Below are 17,169 nucleotides of genomic sequence, written 5' to 3'. Positions count from 1 at the left end.
CGTTAGCTTTCTTTAATTGAGCACAAGAGGGCGCATTACATCCTCTACGTAGAAGTCTATGCGCTGCTGAGGATCATGACAAATTTCCTCGACATTCCGACAATTTCCCGAAGAGTCTTCAAAGAAATTATAATATATCGTTGAGTCCAAGATAAATCACAGCAACAACGGAAGGAAGATCAACGTTTGGTTCGGGGGGAAAGACTGGTAAGTCAAACTCTCTTACTTTTAAATTTTTAAGAACAAATTTTGTCTATGAGTATGAGTATGAGTACGGCTCACATACCACTAGTCCCATCCCCTACCTTTTGCTGTATGGCAAATGGTCGGGGATGACGAGTGCATGGTGGGTGGATTTATTCCTCATTCATTCATTCCATCCAATTTATTCATCATACTGTACATTTCATTTCATATCATATCATATTACATAACACTGTTTTACTAACCTTATTTTTTCTGTCCTTGATGGGAATCGAACTCGAACCTTTTGATCTGCAGTCCAGCATCGTAGACGTAGTCAGCACGCCACATGAGATGAGCTGACAGCCGAAACTGGTTTAGCGCTCAAGTCGTACGGAGGTTTCCCCGGCGGCAGTTAGCAGGCCAGGGAATCAACGATCCGTGATTTAATTAATTAGAAAATATATATATTTAAGGATCCAGGGGCTATAGATAATGGTACCAATAATTCCAAACAGGATTTTGTTATTTTTTTCACTTCGTTTATATTATCGCTATGTATTTTAACACGATGTGCGTTTACTATTGAGAATATTGAGTCACCTTAAATAACACCCGGAACTTTTCTCTGTTTAGGCAACAGGGGGCCTAAACATGGAACAAAAAACTCACGCAACTAGTTTGCACTTGATGTTCGTAGTCGGCGTGTAGGCCTAAAACTTTATTTTAACATATATATAGCTTCCTTTTTTTCATTCTAAACTCCCAAGTTATCCCCTCTACAGCAAACATCATGTCGCTATCGGTCCGCCAATATACGATCTTCTCGGATATTTTCAAATAAATGTGGCATTTTGGTAGGCACGGCAAAATTGAAAAAAAAAAGTATGCACAAGAAATTGTAAATAATTTCATATACTCACTTTTGCGTTATCCTTCTTGGTTATATATAAATGCCCCGTTATATTGAATTTTAACCTCCTTCACTCCTTCCGCCAAAATATTCCAAGTCAACAAATTTCCTCATTTTTTTTTCGCCCGGCAAGCTCATCAATCATCTCTCTCATTAAACCTTTCTTTCTTCACTCTAATCCTCTCAAACAATCCTCACTCTAATCCTCTGCGAAAAGTTGCGCCCTCCATGTCAATCGTGCCCCACTGACATCAAGATGTGTCTTGCCGCATCTCGCACATAATGCATAAACTTTTATGCATGATTTTATATATTCATGAACTTTCACTTTATGCTGTATTTTTATGTTGTTTCTCAATTTTCCTCCTTCGCAATATTGCTTTATTCCGTAATTGTTAAACTCTATATAGGGCATCTTATTATGTCCAACATTTTTGCGTATCTTTTCTACTCTTCCATCGTCACCCTATCATAAATGGATTTTGTCAATGTTAGCTTATTTTTTTTTTCCTCAAGAAAGAGCAAGACGAACTTTTAATGGTACAGATGTATATTCCAAAGGTGATTAGCTACAAATACGGAATAAAGGAAAAATATATGTTAAAACGCAATTTGAATTTTTTGATGGGCAAATTGATTAAGGTGCTAGTATAGTGACAAACTTCACTAAATACGGGATAAAGCTTATAGAGAAAACTTGGTGAGCATAAGGACGAATCAACCGAGATTCTAATAATTACTATTGACCGGAGGGCGGGAAAAGTGGTGTTCTGGGTTTGAAATGTCTGGCTGGGCGGGGGGTAGAGCGAAGGAAAAGTAAGGCAACAAAAATGGGAGGCATATTAGGGTGTTAGTAAAAAAAACCTTCAACAAAATACGTAAAAACCGATATAGTAAAGCTCAAACGCAATAATATATATTTTTTTTTTGGGGGGGGGCATAATTATTAAGGTGCTAATAAAGAGTGACAAGCTTTACCAAAATACGGAATAAAGAAAAGTTTGTGGGCATAAAGTACTAAGTGATGATCGAGCCAAGATTCTTAATTCTCTATTGCTTTAGTCCGTATTAATTTGATGCAGTATAGAGTGACTGCATACAAAATATACAGAATAAAGCAATACAGAAATGTTGGCATATTAAGGTGCTGGTATAAAGTGACAAACTTATCAAAATACAGAATAAAGCGATATAGAAAATTTTGAACACAATTTAATATTCTGTGGGTATATTAAGGTGCTAGTATAGAGTGACAACCTTCATAAATACACGGAATAAAGCAATATAGAAAAGTTGTTGGCCATATTAAGGTGATAGTATAGAGTGACAAGCTTCATGAAAATACGGAATAAAGCAATATTGAAGAGTTGTTGGGCATATTAAGGTGCTAGTATAGAGTGATGAACAAGCCAAGATTCTAATAATTCGTGTTGGCCCGGAGGGCGAGAAAAGGGGTTTTCTTTTGGGGGTATATAAGCAGCGGACAGGGGGATTGAAATGTCTGAGGGGGGATAGAGCAAAAAGAGAAAAGTAGGAAAGGCATATTTTATTCAAAATTCTTTTGGGCATATTAAGGTGCTAGTATAGAGTGACAAATTTCATGAAAATACGGAATAAAGCAATATATAAAAGTTGTTGGGCATATTAAGGTGCTAGTATAGAGTGACAAGCTTCATGAAAATACGGAATAAAGCAATATTGAAAAAGTTGTTGGGCATATTAAGGTGCTAGTATAGAGTGACAAGCTTCATGAAAATACGGAATAAAGCAATATATAAAAGTTGTTGGGCATATTAAGGTGCTAGTATAGAGTGACAAGCTTCATGAAAATACGGAATAAAGCAATATTGAAAAAGTTGTTGGGCATATTAAGGTGCTAGTATAGAGTGATGAACAAGCCAAGATTCTCATAATTCGTGTTGGCCCGGAGGGCGAGAAAAGGGGTTTTCTTTTGGGGGTATATAAGCAGCGGACAGGGGGATTGAAATGTCTGAGGGGGGATAGAGCGAAAGAGAAAAGTAGGAAAAGCAAATTTTATTCAAAATTCTTTTGGGCATATTAAGGTGCTAGTATAGAGTGACAAATTTCATGAAAATACGGAATAAAGCAATATATAAAAGTTGTTGGGCATATTAAGGTGCTAGTATAGAGTGATGAACAAGCCAAGATTCTCATAATTCGTCTTGGCCCGGAGGGCGAGAAAAGGGGTTTTCTTTTGGGGGTATATAAGCAGCGGACAGGGGGATTGAAATGTCTGAGGGGGGATAGAGCGAAAAGAGAAAAGTAGAAAAGGCATATTTTATTCAAAATTCTTTTGGGCATATTAAGGTGCTAGTATAGAGTGACAAATTTCATGAAAATACGGAATAAAGCAATATATAAAAGTTGTTGGGCATATTAAGGTGCTAGTATAGAGTGACAAGCTTCATGAAAATACGGAATAAAGCAATATTGAAAAGTTGTTGGGCATATTAAGGTGCTAGTATAGAGTGATGAACAAGCCAAGATTCTAATAATTCGTGTTGGCCCGGAGGGCGAGAAAAGGGGTTTTCTTTTGGGGGTATATAAGCAGCGGACAGGGGGATTGAAATGTCTGAGGGGGGATAGAGCGAAAAGAGAAAAGTAGGAAAAGCAAATTTTATTCCAAATTCTTTTGGGCATATTAAGGTGCTAGTATAGAGTGACAAGCTTCATGAAAATACGGAATAAAGCAATATTGAAGAGTTGTTGGGCATATTAAGGTGCTAGTATAGAGTGATGAACAAGCCAAGATTCTCATAATTCGTGTTGGCCCGGAGGGCGAGAAAAGGGGTTTTCTTTTGGGGGTATATAAGCAGCGGACAGGGGGATTGAAATGTCTGAGGGGGGATAGAGCGAAAAGAGAAAAGTAGGAAAGGCATATTTTATTCAAAATTCTTTTGGGCATATTAAGGTGCTAGTATAGAGTGACAAATTTCATGAAAATACGGAATAAAGCAATATATAAAAGTTGTTGGGCATATTAAGGTGCTAGTATAGAGTGACAAGCTTCATGAAAATACGGAATAAAGCAATATTGAAAAAGTTGTTGGGCATATTAAGGTGCTAGTATAGAGTGACAAGCTTCATGAAAATACGGAATAAAGCAATATATAAAAGTTGTTGGGCATATTAAGGTGCTAGTATAGAGTGACAAGCTTCATGAAAATACGGAATAAAGCAATATTGAAAAAGTTGTTGGGCATATTAAGGTGCTAGTATAGAGTGATGAACAAGCCAAGATTCTCATAATTCGTGTTGGCCCGGAGGGCGAGAAAAGGGGTTTTCTTTTGGGGGTATATAAGCAGCGGACAGGGGGATTGAAATGTCTGAGGGGGGATAGAGCGAAAGAGAAAAGTAGGAAAAGCAAATTTTATTCAAAATTCTTTTGGGCATATTAAGGTGCTAGTATAGAGTGACAAATTTCATGAAAATACGGAATAAAGCAATATATAAAAGTTGTTGGGCATATTAAGGTGCTAGTATAGAGTGATGAACAAGCCAAGATTCTCATAATTCGTGTTGGCCCGGAGGGCGAGAAAAGGGGTTTTCTTTTGGGGGTATATAAGCAGCGAACAGGGGGATTGAAATGTCTGAGGGGGGATAGAGCGAAAAGAGAAAAGTAGGAAAAGCAAATTTTATTCAAAATTCTTTTGGGCATATTAAGGTGCTAGTATAGAGTGACAAGCTTCATGAAAATACGGAATAAAGCAATATTGAAGAGTTGTTGGGCATATTAAGGTGCTAGTATAGAGTGATGAACAAGCCAAGATTCTCATAATTCGTGTTGGCCCGGAGGGCGAGAAAAGGGGTTTTCTTTTGGGGGTATATAAGCAGCGGACAGGGGGATTGAAATGTCTGAGGGGGGATAGAGCGAAAAGAGAAAAGTAGGAAAAGCAAATTTTATTCAAAATTCTTTTGGGCATATTAAGGTGCTAGTATAGAGTGACAAATTTCATGAAAATACGGAATAAAGCAATATATAAAAGTTGTTGGGCATATTAAGGTGCTAGTATAGAGTGATGAACAAGCCAAGATTCTCATAATTCGTGTTGGCCCGGAGGGCGAGAAAAGGGGTTTTCTTTTGGGGGTATATAAGCAGCGGACAGGGGGATTGAAATGTCTGAGGGGGGATAGAGCGAAAGAGAAAAGTAGGAAAAGCAAATTTTATTCAAAATTCTTTTGGGCATATTAAGGTGCTAGTATAGAGTGACAAATTTCATGAAAATACGGAATAAAGCGATATATAAAAGTTGTTGGGCATATTAAGGTGCTAGTATAGAGTGATGAACAAGCCAAGATTCTCATAATTCGTGTTGGCCCGGAGGGCGAGAAAAGGGGTTTTCTTTTGGGGGTATATAAGCAGCGAACAGGGGGATTGAAATGTCTGAGGGGGGATAGAGCGAAAAGAGAAAAGTAGGAAAAGCAAATTTTATTCAAAATTCTTTTGGGCATATTAAGGTGCTAGTATAGAGTGACAAATTTCATGAAAATACGGAATAAAGCAATATATAAAAGTTGTTGGGCATATTAAGGTGCTAGTATAGAGTGATGAACAAGCCAAGATTCTCATAATTCGTGTTGGCCCGGAGGGCGAGAAAAGGGGTTTTCTTTTGGGGGTATATAAGCAGCGGACAGGGGGATTGAAATGTCTGAGGGGGGATAGAGCGAAAAGAGAAAAGTAGGAAAAGCAAATTTTATTCAAAATTCTTTTGGGCATATTAAGGTGCTAGTATAGAGTGACAAATTTCATGAAAATACGGAATAAAGCAATATATAAAAGTTGTTGGGCATATTAAGGTGCTAGTATAGAGTGATGAACAAGCCAAGATTCTCATAATTCGTGTTGGCCCGGAGGGCGAGAAAAGGGGTTTTCTTTTGGGGGTATATAAGCAGCGGACAGGGGGATTGAAATGTCTGAGGGGGGATAGAGCGAAAAGAGAAAAGTAGGAAAGGCATATTTTATTCAAAATTCTTTTGGGCATATTAAGGTGCTAGTATAGAGTGACAAATTTCATGAAAATACGGAATAAAGCAATATATAAAAATTGTTGGGCATATTAAGGTGCTAGTATAGAGTGACAAATTTCCTGAAAATACGGATTTAAGCAATTAATATAGAAAAGTTGTTGAAGTTCATGAAATACGCAATAAAAACGATCGAATATCGACCTTTAGAAATAGCACCGAAATACTTCACATCCCCGATCCCCTAAAAAAAAAAGGAACCATGTTGAGGTTCGAACCACAAACGCTTAGTTGCCTACGTATTATGCACTGCGCCACATTCACCTATTCACTAGTCGTATTGAAATTAAGATTCATATATACCGCGTAAAGCTTTACGAACAAAAAAAAATCCGGGACGGGCGCAAAACGCACACATATGAACACACACAGTGCTTCGCTACACATATGAACACACACAGTGCTTCGCTTCGCGAAGCACTGTACCCGTGTGTTCATATGTGTGCGTTTTGCGCCCGTCCCGGATTTTTTACCTAGATGAGCGGTATTAATGGCGGTTGGGCACATTAGCTAATATGGCCTTAAAAGCGACCTTGATATATATCACAAAAATCCATAATAGCCGCTCCAGTGCTCTCCTGGCCTGATGAGGCACTATCATTCAGTCTTCAGTTCAAGATAATGTACGTCACATGCGGGTTGGACCCGACGATCTCCGAACCAAGCGGAGGGATGAGAACAGAGAGAGAGAGAGATATGGCTCCCATGAATATACAGTGAGAGTCTCAATATGAAAAGAAATAGGTAAGTAAATAAGAAGTACCCCAAAAATGAACAAAAAGGGGGAGACGTGAAAACAAGTCGAGAGTAAGAGCAACAATTTGAATTGGAACTGAAAGGACACAAATGTTGGTCCCGTGTATAGGAGAGTCACAACCTATGCACGTAAAACCAATACACTATTCGTCAAAGAGAAGAGTGTTCCCCCGGTGTATTGCACTTGTCGGTCCCGGCAAAATTCAGGTCAAGTCAATCTTGACGTTCATATGCCATATAATCAATATAATGATTGTGGGCATTAACGGAAAGACAAGACAAGAGCGTACAATTTAAATTGTTTGATGAGTAGATCTATATGAGTTTGATGAAATAAAAAACGGCAAGACTTCTATTTGTCCCCTCCCCTAGAATTGAACAAAAAATATGGAGAATGTTTATCAGAAATTATCTAACATATATCTAAGAGATTTAGGAAGGAAAAGTAGGATACATACCAAAATATGGCTTTATTCTGTCAAAATATCAAGTGTATGTAATTCCCAATGACATCGGTTTATTTAGAAAAAATAAATACCAAACTCTTGGAATATTTCTAGTATTCCATTCTGAGCCGTCCAATATAATAATATAATTACTGTATATACAGTGTACAGTGCGTCCCAGAAACTTTGCCCCTCCATGGCCTTTGATTATTACATTGTAGGGAAGACAGGGGTTAGTTGGAACGCGGGGTAAGTTGAAACGTTGTAATTTTCTTTAACGTCTTAAAATAAATTTCTGCAATACTGCCCTCAATTTATTGTCATTATCAACAGCCATCCACCATATTACAGACAACACATGTGCAACAAGCCTGGTGAAGTTAGAAAGGAATGTTTGTTTTTTCACCTTCTGAGTAGTTTTTTTCTCTTTCAGAAATGTTTTATTATCTCAGAGAAGTTTATAGATCAAGTTGGCCAGTTTGGGGGTATAATAGACACTTGTACCAAGCTACAAAATGAGGTTATTAATATGCCATGGTGAAGTCCCTTTTTTGTGCTGTAAGCTTATAAACGTCAAATGGGCCTCTGGGGTTAGTTGGAACAAAATTGAAGGGGCTAGTTGGAACATGTTCCAACTTATCCCAAACATAATTATGAATAAAAACATGAATAAAAACATAAGAAAAAAAAAATATATAAAGTATTTCACACTCTTCTGAACATGTATTGTATACCATGCTTGTTTTGTTTATCAGTTAGGTCTGAGTGTGTATTTAAGGCCTATTGTAGGCCCCTAATGCAATATTAACCCTTATCAAACTGGGGGGGGGGCGTCAATTTGAGCCCCCCCCCCTCGAGAAATTTTGTCACTATGCCGTCGCGTGAATTTTTTTTACTATGTTCTGCTCGCTGACTTTTTACTTTTAAGTCTTGCGCATCATTTGAGACCAAATTTGCAATGCCTGTGTGCGCAGTTTCGAAATTACGCAACATTTTGTACGTGCATGTTGGACCCAAAATTGCTCAAAAACGTGATTCCATGTACAAGGTCAATGCAAATTGTGTTTTTCAACCAAAGTCATAACTGTATGATTTTTTTTACTTTTGTTGGTTCAAATAGATTTATTTTATGCTATTTATGATCGCAAAAGAGTCCCGACAAAGTTCATCAGAAAAAACAAATGTTCGAAAAAACAAAGAAATACAAAAAAAAAAAAGCACTTGCCCAGTCGGGCAAGTAAAGTTTCAAATAGTTGGAAAATACTTGCCCGAATATAGATTTCACTTGCCCGAAAAAATCCTTCAAAACAAAGTTTTATTGCTTCAAAACAAGTTATAGCCTTATAGTTTTACATACCTTACCAATGACGGCTTTAAAAATACATTTTTCAACATGACTACTGATGTACCTTGTAGTTGTATTTCTATTTTTTTAATGATTTTTATCTTGAACATCATGACAAAATATATGGTAAATATGCTCTTTAATTAATTTCCTAATCTCATATATTTTCCATATATTTTGGAGGGGATGAGGACACACACTAAAAAAGGGGAAATCACTGAAAATAAACAGAGAAAAAAGATAAGAAAGGGTAAGAGAATGAAAGAAAAAAAGTAAGAAGAAAGACAAAGGAAGAAGAAATAAATAAAGAAAGAGAGAGAATGGCTGCGGGGAAGAGTAAGATGGAAAGAAAGAAAGAAAGAAAGGAAGAAAGAAGGGAAAGGAGGATGGAAAGAAAAGAGAAAGAAAAAAATAGAAAAAAAATGAGAGGAAGAGAAAGGAAGGCAAGAAAGGAATTAATAAAAGGAAAAAAAGAAAGAAAAAAGGTAAACAAAAAGGAAGGAAAAGGGAAATAAAGAAAACGAGAGAAAGGAAAGGAAGAAAAGGTATAAGGATAGATGGAAGGAAGGAAAAAAAGAAAAGATAGATACAACGAAAGACAGAAAGAAATGAAGGAAGGAATGAATGAAGGAAAGAGATGAAGGAAGGCAGAAAGAAAAAATAAGGAAGAAAAGAAAGGATAGATGGAAAAAAAAAAGGTCAAAAGAACAAAAGACAAAAAAAAAGAAAATCAGAAAGAAAGAAGGAAAGAAAGAAGGAAGGAAAGAAAAAAAATTGAAAAAAAACTGAGGGGAAGAGAAAGGAAGGAAGAAAGGAACGAATAAAAAAAAAAGAAAGAAAAAAGGTAAAAAGAAAGAAAGGAAGAAAAGAGAAAAAGAAAAGGATTGATGGAAGGAAGGAAAAGAGAAAGAAAGAAAACGAGAGAAAGGAAAGGAAGAAAGAAAAGGTATAAGGATAGATGGAAGGAATGGAAAAAAAAGAAAAAAAGAAAAGATAGATACAATGAAAGACAGAAAGAAATGAAGGATCGGATCGAAGGAATGAAGGAAAGAGATGAAGGAAGGCAGAAAGAAAAAATAAGGAAGAAAAGAAAGGATGGATGGAAAAAAGAAAGAACAAAAGACAAAAATAAAGAAACAGAAAGAAAGAAAGAAAGAAAGAAAGGAGAAAGAAAGAATGAAAGACCAAAAAAGGAAGGAATGAAGGAAAGAAAAAGAAAGAAAAGAAAGAATGAAAGGGATGAAGAAAGTGAGGAAGAAAAAAGACAGGAAGAAAAGGTAAAGAATGGATGGACGGAAGGAAGACAATAAGAAAGAATGAAAGAAAGGGGAAAAATGAAGGAAGGATTAAAGAAATAGGTAAACAAAGGTTGGATGGAAGGAAGAAAGAAAAGAATAACAAAGACAGCTATAGTAACAGAAAAAATGAACAAAAGAAGGAAGGAAATTTAAAGAAATACAGAGAGATTCAAAAGAAGGAAAGATAGGCAGAAAGAAAGAAAATAGAGGAAGAAAGCTCAAACTATCCAGTCATAAATAAAAAAGAAAATTTATCAATTTCCTTGGCTAAAAAAAATGGTTACGAAAGAAACCACGTTTATCAACATACACACAAATGCATATGTGGGACTGTCAAACAATGTATTTCAGTGTGTGCGATACAGACGATCATTCGAAACCCGATCTTTTTTAAGCATAACAGAAGTGAAAATTTATCCTTTTACTGCTTACAAAGGACAGAGCTACCCCCAAATTTAGGAAATATGGACACTACAAGAATTGTCATTGGTAAGAAATGTGAATTTTGACAGTTCTGCGGGAGATTTCTTCCTGAGCAAACTTCGTTCGTGCAGCACCGTACTCCGTATGCATCGGCTGCGTGGACTATGCGCTAGTTAGCTAGGTATGCTAGACTGCCATTGATTCTGTGTGTGTGTGTGTGTACGTCTCTGAGCTGTGTGTTTATTGCAGAAAATGGCGCAAATTTTGCAATTCGAAAGAAGACATTAATGATATTGCTTTTTTGTCTCTTTTTCTTTTCTATATTTTGATGGTTGAATATGGGGAATCTTTCTAAAATATAATTTCCTAAGGAGAATTTTGCTTGCCCGATTCGGGCAAGCAGTTTTTGTCTTTGCTTCAAAACACTTGCCCGACTCTAACTTTTACTTGCCCCGGGCAATCGGGCAAGCGCTTATGTCGCACCCTGATATTTGTTATAAATGTGAAAATTGATACTCACCAAAAATTAGCATTCTACTAGTTTAATAGAGTTCAAGGCAAAAACATTAAAAAAAAAAAATTTGGGCAAATTTCATATGCTTATTTGCATAATTAATTAATGAAAAAATATAAACAATTAATTTTTGTCTTGTAAATTTGATGCAGAAGTACATGAAATTGCTGATAGTACACTTAATTGCATGTAAAATCAAATGCACCCAAATGTGCGGAATTCTACTACACAGTCTGCTTGCGTGAGTGGCTGTATAATAGAAAACATAAAGTTCAACAAATCCACACTTTAAATGTTTTGAATAGCAAATATAGGCTAAAACCATGTAATATTACAGTTTTAGTAGTTTTAGTATAATTCTTAATTGATCATGCAGTGTTCCAACTTACCCCATACCATGTTTCAACTTACCCCGTATTGGGTAAGTTGGAACGTTTGCGATGGTCTTATTGAAGGGCAAGGCCGGGTGGGATTAACATTTTCGGAGCTCTTTCAGGTCGGTGTTTACCTGTGAATGTAATACAATCATTGATCATTTTTGACAAATTACCTCAGTAACATCACTTTCAAACCTGTATCAAGTATTCAAAAACTGTTGTCATCATTGTTTTCTTGTCATTTTGTTATTATTACATGTACTTGGGTATTCGAGTTATCCCAACGTCATAATCGGGATCTGCCGAACATTCGATTAGTGTAAATTTTGCTAATCGATTGGCGATCGGCGGCAAGCCATTCGAACCATTCAATCAATCGATGTTTACTCCCAGGCCTAGTACGTATGTACACGAACGATCGCAAGCCCGCCAACTCTCGAGCTAGATCGCGCTGAATGCATGCAAGCTTCAGACTGACTCGGCCAGGACTCGGCTTCAACTTCAAACCAAATAAACAATGAGTTGTCAGACTAGAATAGGCGACTTTTGTCGTCGCGATCGGCGACCAGAACAACTTGAACAAGAGTCAAGAAAAAGAAATGCCGAGGCCAGCACCAGTAAATCAAGTTCAGCCAGGACAGAAAAGAATAATTAAGAGCAAAATAAATTTTGAAAAAAAATAGGCAAGCAGTTTTTTCTATCTGGCAAGCAAATTTTTTTATCACTTGCCCGACAGAGCAAGTGATGAAAAATCTTTTTGAAGAGGCCTGAAAATCTATTTGGATTTTACAGCCATTTTTGTCAAAAATGTTCCAACTAACCCCGATCTCCTCTATAATCAAAGGGTGATGTAAACAAGAAAATTAATGATGTTTCAATGTCACAAAGTCATCAATCCTGTGTGGATATTGATTTGTGTAAAGCAGGTGAGTCATTCCACTTGAGAACCAAGAACTAAGTTTTCTCTTAAATTTATGTTCCTACAGAGGGTATATAGAGTGCTATTCACAAGAACAAAGCCCTAGAAAAGAGGTTCCATCGGACAGATGTGGCCCAGCGGGAAGCGCAGAATATGGAGGTAGATCAGGAAAAGGTTGTTGTCATGCTGGAGGATCAACTTAAGAAATTCAGGTCAGATGTCCAGAAGAGTCCCAGGAACCAGTGGTAAGTTGTGCAGTATTTATAATTATCATCTATGTAGAGTGTTTAGTGATGCATTAAAAACGCGTATTTTGTTCTGCATCAATTGCCTGTGCAGTATCAGAGCATATCCCTAAAAAGGACCGAAATACGACGAATATCCCACAGGCTCCTGTACAAAATTTGTTATTGATTATGAGAGAATATTCAACAGCATAGTGCGTATGCGCGAATGCGTGAAAGATACAACGCGTACAACAGTGAAAACAATGCAATGCGCAGCATGATAAGAGCACGACACTCAATGACGTCATGATGAACTACATTCAAGTTGTAAATTTTACCTTATGAAGCGATGATGCCATATTTATATGATATGACTTATTCAATCAAATTTCTCCATCTTTTTTGCCAGGGGGGGGGTGGGAAAGATGATAATAATTATTTTGGATGGCTTTATTATTGTGGAATACCAGAAATATTCAACTCGTTTAGGGCCTATATTACACATCTGTGATTCATGGAATCTTTGCCAAAACTCTAGAAATATTTCTGGTATTCGATTCTGAGCCATCCAATATCATATAATTATTAGTGTGTCCCAGAAACTTTGCCCCTCCATGACCTTTGATTATTAGATTGTATAAACGATAATCAACGGATAATGTAAACAAGAAAATGTTTCAATGTCACAAAGTCATCAATCCTGTGAATATTGATTTGTGTAAAGCAGGTGAGATTGTTAGAGTCATTCCACTTGAGAACCAAGAACTAAGTTTTCTCTTAAATTTATGTTTCTACAGAGGGTATATAGAGTGCTATTCACAAGAACACAGCCCTAGAAAAGATGTTCCATCTGGCAGAAGTGACCCAACTGGAAGCGCAGAATATGGAGGTAGATCAGGAAAAGGTTGTTGTCATGCTGGAGGATCAACTTAAGAAATTCAGGTCAGATGTCCAGAAGAGTCCCAGGAAACAGTGGTAAGTTGTGCAGTATTCATAATTATCATCTATGTAGAGTGTTTAGCGATGCATTAAAAACATGTATTTTGGTCTGCATCAATTGCCTGTGCAGTATCAGAGCGTATCCCTAAAAAGGACCAAAATTTGATGAATATCCCACAGGCTCCTGTACAAAATTTGTTATTGAATATGAGAGAATATTCAACAGCATAGTGCGTATGCGTGAAAGATACAATGCGTACAACAGTGAAAACAATGCGATGCGCAGCATGATAAGAGCATGACACTCAATGACGTCATGATGAACTACATTCAAGTTGTAAATTTTACCTTATGAAGCGATGATGCCATATTTATATGATATGACTTATTCAATCAAATTTCTCCATCTTTTTTGCCAGGGGGGGGGGGGATGGGAAAGATGATAATAATTATTTTGGATGGCTTTATTATTGTGGAATACCAGAAATATTCAACTTGTTTAGGGCCTATATTACACATCTGTGATTCATGGAATCTTTGCCCAAACTCTAGAAATATTTCTGGTATTCGATTCTGAGCCATCCAATATCATATAATTATTAGTGTGTCCCAGAAACTTTGCCCCTCCATGACCTTTGATTATTACATTGTATAAACAATAATCAACGGATAATGTAAACAAGAAAATGTTTCAATGTCACAAAGTCATCAATCCTGTGGATATTGATTTGTGTAAAGCAGGTGAGATTGTTAGAGTCATTCCACTTCAGAACAAAGAACTAAGTTTTCTCTTAAATTTATGTTTCTACAGAGGGTATATAGAGTGCTATTCACAAGAACACAGCCCTAGAAAAGACGTTCCATCTGGCAGAAGTGACCCAACAGGAAGCGCAGAATATGGAGGTAGATCGGGAAAAGGTTGTTGTCATGCTGGAGGATCAACTTAAGAAATTCAGGTCAGATGTCCAGAAGATGCCCAGGAAACAGTGGTAAGTTGTGCAGTATTTATAATTATCATCTATGTAGAGTGTTTAGCGATGCATTAAAAACGCGTATTTTGTTCTGCATCAATTGCCTGTGCAGTATCAGAGCATATCCCTCAAAAGGACCGAAATACGACGAATATCCCACAGGCTCCTGTACAAAATTTGTTATTGAATATGAGAGCATATTCAACGGCTTATTATATTCACTCGCGTTCGTAATCACTCGCGTCGGGTTGGTAATCACACGCGTTTTTGATTTTTGGCGATTTTTTTTTTTTTCGGTGCGATTTTTTTTCTAACGGTGTCTTCAATGGGACAAACGTACTGGAAAAATAAAATAAAATTGAAATTCGAGTTTCGTTTTATTTTAAACTGGTAAGTGCCTTAAATAAAACGTTCTCGACCACTGTTTTAAGATAACAAGCAAATTTTGACTACTGTTTTAACATAATCACATTCCACATCTTAAATCTTAGAGCCATAGGCGGGGGGGGGGGGGCTCCCCCTAAAAAAAGAGAGAGGGGGGAGAAAGGAAGGGAAAGAGGGAGAAAAGAGAAAGAAAAAAAAAGACAGACAGAAAGAAAGAAGCAAGGAAAAAAGGAGAAAGAAAGGAGAAAAGGAATAAAGAAGAAAAAGGAGGAAAGGCTACTCTCGATTTAGCTTTGCCTTTGGAGGATTTTCCTGAAGTCTGTGGTATTCTTTATAAAGCATAGTGAGGTGCTACAAGTTCATAATATCACTATTTATTTGCTTCTCCCTTTCTTTGTGAATTATTTTACACTAACGTAAAAATCAGGGAGGAAAAAAGTGCTGAAGAAGAAAAGCAAGAAGGAAGGAGGAGGAGAAGTAGAAGAAGAAAAAAGAAGATGGAGGACATAAGGGGGTAAAAATGAAACTAAAAAGAGAAAATTGAGGGGAGGATGTAGAAGAAGAGAAAGAGAAGATAAAATAAGGGGAAGACTGAGAAGAGAGAAGGAAGAAGTGAGAAGGGAGATGAACAATAAGATGAAAAGGGAAGAAATTGAGAAGTAGAAGAACAGGGAGAAGAATAAGATGACATAATAATGGGAATAAAAAGAAGACTGAGAAGAAAGAGAAGTAGGAGGGGGAGTAAAGTGCACTCTGGTTATAAAGAAGTCCGAGGGACCAACAAAATTGTTCCTTTATACAAATAATTGTGTGTGTGTGTGATATAAGTTTTTTTTATATATAATGATGGTGCACTGAACAAAATTTAAAAATGGTAAAATGGATTTTCATTAATCTTGCAGGACGTTGCAGGGTGAAAAATATGAAAAAATTTGGGGGTTATCAAGGACAAGAAATCTACACTGTATTGTAATTTGTATTGTAATGTATTTACAAGTGTATATTTGTTGTTGATCACAATGTTTTATTTATGTTTATGTATCCAGCCTACTGCAAGTAGTTACTGGCAAAAGTAAACCACCTATCATATCACACATATGAACATTGCAATGGATAAACAAGACTAGATATTCATCATTAGAGAAATTTAATGATTTCTTGAAAACATTTTTTTTTTAATATCTTATAACTTTTGTTAAAATCTGAGAGCACACACGTTAATAACAAAGCTTATCGCATTCAGGCAAGTTACATTAAATTCAAGGTATGAAATACATGTACTTTGGGGGACTTTCCACTAGAAACAGTACAAAGCATACAGATGGGGGATGAGTTGTACAATCACAAATTTTAAATGCAGAAGATTTCGAAAAAGAAACTTTGCTCCCTACCTGGCAGCCAATACTGCTAATTTAACATTCTAAACTAAATTGCAACGTTCTCAAGAGTGTCACTAAGGCGAGCACATAATAAGCCCGCCTGTAACGTGCAAAATGGAGTCTTTGGTAAAGCAAGAAAAGTGGAAGGTGGCGACTTCACCTTTGACCTTCTGACTTTAAAATCAATAGAATTGCTTAGATATATGCTAGTATCATACACACCAACTTATACGAGCCTAGGTTAAGTTCAAGTAAAGTTATCGCATTAACAAGGACTTCATAAGGGTAAGATGAATACATGTCACAGAGACCTTGACCTTTTGACATTTTCACTTCAAAATCATTAGGCTTTCTGGGATCCATGCTAACATCATACACACCAAATTATATGAGCTTAGGTCAAGGTAAACTGAATTTATCACGTTTACAGGGACTGCAGAAGGGTAAGATGGAAACCTGCCAGTGTGACCTTGACATTTTTACCTCAAAATCAAAAAGCTTCCTGGGATCCATGTTAGTATAATACACAAATATAACAAAAAAATGAAAATTTGGCCTGCTGCTCTATCTGTAATTTTATACATTTTCGTCATAATTATTTTATTTATGGCATAATTATCAAGTCTTGCAATTAAAAAAAAAAACAAGTAGCAAGTATCATTTCCTCTAGATCTCAAAAATATGAACATGAAAAAAGGGTTAAATCATGACACTTCTATCTCAGTCCACAAGGAATGATGTTTACATAGATAAGTGATTACATACTTCTCTTAGGATATACAGTATACACTCATACATTTAAATGTGTTGGGTGGCAAATCAACACTAGAAATACATCATTCATTCATTCCAAAGGAAAATAATTCTAATATTTTCTTTTGTTTAAAAAAAGATAAGAATTTTGTTTAAAAAGTTCTGATACAATACAAAAGCAAACAAGTAAAATGAGATCATTTAAAATTAGTGGCCTTATACCTCTCCTTGAATTTACCATTTAGTTTGAAGACAAGACTTTTATTTGAAAATGTATGTAACAAAATACAACTGTT

At 36.3% G+C, this 17,169-nt stretch overlaps 1 long non-coding RNA gene across 1 annotated transcript; it reads left to right on the top strand.

Annotated features, from left to right (window-relative positions):
* Positions 1–10,803: 10,803 nt before the first annotated feature.
* Positions 10,804–15,400, top strand: LOC135153977 (uncharacterized). The gene is made up of 3 exons (XR_010293452.1): positions 10,804–12,465; positions 13,245–13,422; positions 14,198–15,400. It is a non-coding gene; the product is annotated as an uncharacterized LOC135153977 (long non-coding RNA).
* The last annotated feature ends 1,769 nt before the right edge of the window (positions 15,401–17,169 follow it).

This window comes from Lytechinus pictus, chromosome 4 (assembly GCF_037042905.1).
Source record: "Lytechinus pictus isolate F3 Inbred chromosome 4, Lp3.0, whole genome shotgun sequence".
In the NCBI taxonomy this organism is placed as follows: domain Eukaryota; kingdom Metazoa; phylum Echinodermata; class Echinoidea; order Temnopleuroida; family Toxopneustidae; genus Lytechinus; species Lytechinus pictus.
This window is presented reverse-complemented; position numbering and strand designations above follow the sequence as displayed.